The sequence below is a fragment of the Triticum aestivum genome, chromosome 3B (assembly GCF_018294505.1).
Source record: "Triticum aestivum cultivar Chinese Spring chromosome 3B, IWGSC CS RefSeq v2.1, whole genome shotgun sequence".
NCBI lineage: Eukaryota > Viridiplantae > Streptophyta > Magnoliopsida > Poales > Poaceae > Triticum > Triticum aestivum.
In genome coordinates, this window is record NC_057801.1 from 134071008 (window position 1) to 134077238 (window position 6231).

Genomic DNA, 6231 nt, shown 5'->3' on the forward strand with positions numbered 1-6231 from the left:
ATATGCTCCAAAAACCCTCAACTACTTTCTCATATCCACATATGACCTAAACCCAAAGTCAAATTTGGCCCCACCGATTCTGTCTATTCGGCGCCACCGAGTTCAGATGTCATAGCCACTGCCACAAACCCTAGGCAAATCGGTCTTACCGATAGGGATCTCGGTCTCACCGAGATGGGATTGTAATCTCTCTATTTCCCTTTGTAACGTTTCGGTCTAACCAAAGTGAGCAATCGGTCCCACCGAGATTGCAATGTAAACTCTCTGTTTCCTTTTTGTAACATTTCGGTCTCACCGAAATGAGCGAATCGGTCCCACCGAGTTTACCTGACCAACTCTCTGGTTAGCTAATTACCAAAATCAGTCTCACCGAGTTTGTGTAATCGGTCTCACCGAGATTACATTATGCCCTAACCCTAACCATATCAGTCCTACCGAGTTACATGTCGGTCCCACCGAAATCACTAACGGTCACTAGGTTTACTAAATCAGTCCGACCGAGTTTCTTGATTCGGTCCCACCGAGATTGGTAAATTGTGTGTAACGGTTAGATTTTGTGTGGAGGCTATGTATACCCCTCCACCTCCTCTTCATTCATGGAGAGAGCCATCAGAACAAACCTACACTTCCAATTTACCATTTCTAAGAGAGAACCACCTACTCATGGGTGAGGCCAAGATATTCCATTCCTACCATATGAATCTTGATCTCTAGCTCTACTGGAATCTGGCACTTTGCCATCTACCATGGCAAATGGCAAAGGCATGGTCGGCGGATGGCAAAGGCTTTGCCATCTGCCAGCAGATGGCACACAATTTGTCTGAAACCCTGCCGGTACAGGCTTCTTTGCCGACTGTTGGCTGATGGCAAAGAGCCTGTGCCTTTGCCATCAGCTGGCAGATGGCAAAGCCTCTTAACGGGGTTAGCCCCGTTAGAAGGCTAACGGCATACTTTGCCGTCTGCCAGCAGATGGCAAAGGCTGCAGGCTCTTTGCCATCTACCTGCAGATGGCAAAGGCTACATGCTTTGCCGTCTGCCAGCAGATGGCAAAGAGCCCAAATAGGTCAGCCCAAATTTTACATGTAGATGACACGTGGCCTCTTTGCCATCTTCCAGCTGATGGCAAAGCTCTTTGCCATCTGCCAGCAGATGGCAAAGTGACTATATTGCCCCATTTAAATTTTTTTTCTTATATCAGTTCATTTTCACAGAAAATCAAACACAAATATATTTATATGACCAATATAGCATATTCAACACATATTACCAATAGTCATGAACACATATATATCCAACACATGTTACCAATAGTAGCAAGTTTCATCCGTACATATACATAGTTTCATCAATATTACACAGTTTCATCCACAGGTAGCAAGTTTCACAAGGTCAAAACAAAAACTAAATACAAGCACTCCATCAACCCAAGCTTCCGTGATCTTAAGCAAATCTTTAAAATGGGAAAGAAGAAAGTTAGAAGAAGAAGACTAGAAGAAGATTATTATGATGCGGAAATATGCATGGATTGTCAAAACTTGCATTATCCTACTATCACTAGTACAACAAAGCTGCAGGTTGGCATAGTTCATGAACCATGTACATCATGACAAATACAATATCATCCAATGCTCGACTATGAACAAAATTGTGCATTTTCTTTTTCAGCATGAGACACAATAAAATGTCTAGAAAATCTATTGAATGGCATCAGTCCCAAATTCTATCTGGTGTGCTAGTAAATCTGGACGATCGACGAACATCAAACATATCAAGAAAAACAGTACACAAGGCATCAACCTAATTTCAGCAAGCAAATTAACTCAATTTAAAGAGATAGATGACAACAAGCAAATTAACTGAATTTGCAATCAACCCTGAATAGTAAGTAGAGTAGATTTCAGAAATCTGGAACTAAACTAACCTAATTAATCATAACAAGGTGGCATGCACAGAAATCTGGAACTAAACTAAGAACTTCGAATTAAAAGAGGAGAAGCAAAGGTTCAGGAATTAGTTGCTCCCCTGCCGACGCATTGGTTGTCGAGGTTGAGGAGGTTGTGTCCATGGCCGCACCATCGACCTGAGCTGCAACCCAGCATCCACCGCAGACCCGTCTTTGCGCTCGAAAGAGACGACTGCTTCAGACCCCTCCTAGCTCCCCTCCGACGGTGGTCTCCTCCTTGTTCATCCGCCTTGATATGGCTTCAGGGTGGCAGGCCAGGCCGTCCCTTGTCACTGGGCATCGTCGTCCATGGCCAGATCTAGCCACTCCATGGCGTCCGGGCAGGGGAGGAAGTGGCCATCCTGTCCATGGCATCCTGGTGCTCGAGCGACGACGGATCAGAGAGTTAGAGGGGACGTGGTAAAGAAGATAAGGAAGGAGGGATGTGGCAAGGGAAGAGAGGGCATCTGACTCACCGGAGCAACGCTGGAGCCACACCAGCTACGCGGTAGCCGAAACCCTAGTGAATCGGTGTTTTTGAATGTAACTCATCCCTTGGCAGAATATTGCTGTCATATTCACAACGGAAGAGTTCCTATCCAGCTGACAATGCAGATGATGGAGATGCTGATAAGCAAATCAGCAGTATTCTGTATTTTTTTTACCTGGCTCGTATCAATTCATGTTAATTGCATTCAGCTAGAAAGTAGAGTACAATCCTGATAATTACATTCAGCTACTGAAATAAGGTAAGACAATATTCTGCCAATCATCACCCACTGGTAAACGATGATCTCAACAAGGTAAGACTGTAGACAATGACCTCAAAGAGATGTATGTAACTAGCAGCTGTTCACTCACCTGCCATTCCATGAATAACCTGCAACTACTCTCACCCACAGAATAGTTGAAAATATCTAATGTTTACCATTTAAACAAAAGACTTGGTTGGAGTGTCTTAAGATAGCTCTTACGTATAGGTAACAATATCTGTTGTGCAACTAGATGAATTTAACACGAAGAATAAGTTAGAATTTTCCATAGATACTAAAACATGCTGAAAATAGAATGCTAGCATTGCCAAGCTACTGAATAGTCCAACTCTCCTCTGGCTGACAAAAACGGTAACAGAGATTTCACAAACCAGATGGAATCCAACAAACAGAGGGAAAGCAGAGCAAGCTATACTTGCGGCATGGTAGAGATGAAGATCAGAGCAAGGGAAAAGAGTAGCTACTAGCATCAGCCTGAATTGTACGTGTACAACACAACATCTTGTTACAATACAGAGATAGATTAAGTGTAATTTTCTTTCAACAACACACAATCTGCGTGTCTTTATATTTTTTCGAAAGATAGGGGAAAACAAATGCATACAGTAGAAATTAAAATCTCATCTAATAGCGTGTACTTCTGAACGAAAGAGAAGTTAGCTGACCTCTTAATGCTCTTCGTTGGCAGGAGGATGACCACCTGCGATCAAGTGCGCTATTGTGGCATATATCTTCCTTTTTTCCAAAGAAGCATGGTAGAATTATAAAGAGAGTATGTTTCCATAGACATTTAAAAAAAGAGATTTGTGTATACTCATTACAGTGTAAGTACCATAGATTATTCAGATTAGAAGTTCTTGTCTCTACCAACAATTTATATTTTCTATACATACTAATATCTATATCGCCTTGACAATCATGTATTTATATGAGCTCTTTGTGGTGCATGATACAGCCAGATTCCTTTTGTTATTGCAGCAATTTATAAGTAGTTAAATATATTTTAATAGCTAGTTTCTTCTGTGTTATAAAGACAAAATAAGACATGCATAGACTTGCAAATACGTATTAGAAATCTTCTACTCCAAAGTATCATGTGAATCAATGTAAGTCACGAATCGTGTGCATATCACACAAAGCAGTTTTTTTGTAAGAACAATACATAATACTAATCGACGGTACAGATGATTCAACAAATATGCATCAAGACACCACTACCTTGCACATGGTGATATAGGATGGAGTTGAATCTGATCACCTCCTTTTTACAACTTAATCGAGTAATGTGTACTGCTCATAAATAGGCATGTATATAGTAATTTTTCTTTTGATCAAACGCTTGGTATATTAACGATCACATTATACATTTATGTAACATTTCTTACTTGCGAAATCTTTTACAAATTGGAATATAGGAATATTATTAATACCCAGAAGAAATACTACTATTCGGAAAATATAATAACTGGTACTATACTTATTTTTTTCTAATATTGGTACTATAGTTAATTGGACCAAAAGGTACACATATTTTGATTAGTTCAATTTTTTTCTACAGATTTATCGGCGCCATTATTTCTCTATGGTTGAAATGTATATAAACTACTGTCTGTATATATTGATCTGCATTTAGACAAATATCATGGACAAACACACATATTGTTTAGCACGTGTAGTTGTAAAGGTAGAACACTGATTTCTAGTATTAAGAAAATATATTTATAACATCTTATTACGATGTATATGGAGTGAGCATGAGAGAAATAACCAAGTGTTGTGCAAGGATCATTCTGACTATCCAGTGGCAGAATAGAAATAGGATGCTAAGCCCAGGGAGAATACTTATGTCCTATAAACCTGCAAATACGAAGCATGCATTCACCATATATTAGAATTCCAAATTTTATAGTTTGTTTGGATGTTGGAAATAAGCTTTGCCCCTTGTGATATGGATTATCACATAGAAAGGAAAGAGGAGAAAAAATTATGGCTTAGCAGAATCAAGGAGGAAAAGCACTACATGTGAAGTATCAAAACGTTGTGATAGCACGAACCCCACCAGATTTGAACTCGTGCTCTTAGTATGACATGGAAGGAGGGGCTACTCTCCAATTGAAGTGAAAATAGTCTGTTTGCTTTACAACATATCCACCTAAACCAAACTCCTGAGTTACTACATGTAGAGCTCAAAAATATCAGATATCAGATATAGAGTATAGTGAGATATAACCTTTCATAGTTCAATCTAAAATTAAATGAACATGTTCTATATTGTCTAATTATTATTGAGCTTTTGCTAGGGAGCAACCAAACATCACAGGTGAGTAGTAAAGTGAAGTCAATAAAGTATGCTCTTTGTGGTTTATTAAGTGGCATGATATAAGCATTCTGAGCATGTATTGCTTCCTGCACAGCTGATTCTGAGCATGATATAAGCATTCTGAGCATGTATTCTGAGCAACCAAGCATATGCCTCTAGTTCAGTATATATCAAGAGGAAGGAGATGGGACTGACCTTTTCTCCTCACAGGAAGGAGATGGGGCAGAGCTGGTGCAGTCAGGGAGGACCAGCCTCCTCCTGTGTTCAGCACCCCACTTTGTGCGTGTGTGTGTGTCGAAAGAATGGAAGAAAGCTACTTGCGCGCATCATTGGAAGCACAAGAACGTCACAGGTGTACAACCTGAATCCAAGCTTTTAAGTAGTTTTTGTGTGAGGGATTAGAGCTTAATTAACCGAGAAAGCAGAGATAAATCAACACACTGGATATGTAGTTTGGTGGTGGTGGTGGTGGTGGTACCTTGAAGGACTTGCTGCCGGACTTGGAGAGGCGAAGGCCGGCGGAGGTGGGCGTCGGGGTGGTGGGCATGAGCGCACCGGGGACCCTGGCGCTGCCGGGGTCGGCGGTGGGGGTGGTGTTGGCGCTGGTGGCGTAGGAGGAGGAGGAGGAGGCCGCCGGCGAGACGAGCGCGGCGGTGGAGGAGCCCGTGGAGGGCGGGCCGGCGTCCAGGTCGTCCAGCGTCCGCGGCACGTAGACGCACAGGTTGAGCCCCAGCGAATGGGCGGGGGAGCGACGGGGCCGGCGACAGGGTGGCGGGGGAGGGCCGGCGACGGGGCGGGGGGGCGGCGACGGGGCGGGGGAGTGAGGCGGCCGGCGACAGGGCAGGGGAGCGACAGGGTGGCGGCGGGCGAGCCTAGAGCGCCATCGACGGGCTGTTCGGGGTGTGTGGATGAGATGCGAACCTGCGTTTTTTTTACCTGGATGGGTGGGGGAGAGAGGGAGGGGATAATCCCACAATTTTTTTTACCTGGAAAAAAATAACCCCATCTCTTTGCCATCTACCAGCAGATGGCAAAGAATCTTTGCCGTCTGCTGGCAGATGGCAAAGAGGTGGGGCTGGTACGCCGTTAGCCTCTTGACGGCCACAGGATTTGCCAACCTCTTTGCCATCTGCTGGCACATGGCAAAGATTATTTGTCATCCACTAGCAGATGGCAAATAATTAGCTGATGGCAAC

The 6231-nt window shown here is 43.0% G+C and overlaps 1 long non-coding RNA gene across 2 annotated transcripts; it reads right to left on the reverse strand.

Moving 5' to 3' along the window:
* Positions 1 to 1852: 1852 nt before the first annotated feature.
* Positions 1853 to 5847, reverse strand: LOC123068995 (uncharacterized). Of its 2 annotated transcripts, none has more exons than XR_006432193.1 (3): positions 5514 to 5847; positions 2419 to 5396; positions 1853 to 2318 (listed from the first exon to the last, which is right to left on the reverse strand). It is a non-coding gene; the product is annotated as an uncharacterized lncRNA (long non-coding RNA). The 2 variants fall into 2 exon arrangements; XR_006432192.1 differs by having other exon boundaries at positions 2419 to 5407.
* Between the last annotated feature and the right edge of the window lie 384 nt (positions 5848 to 6231).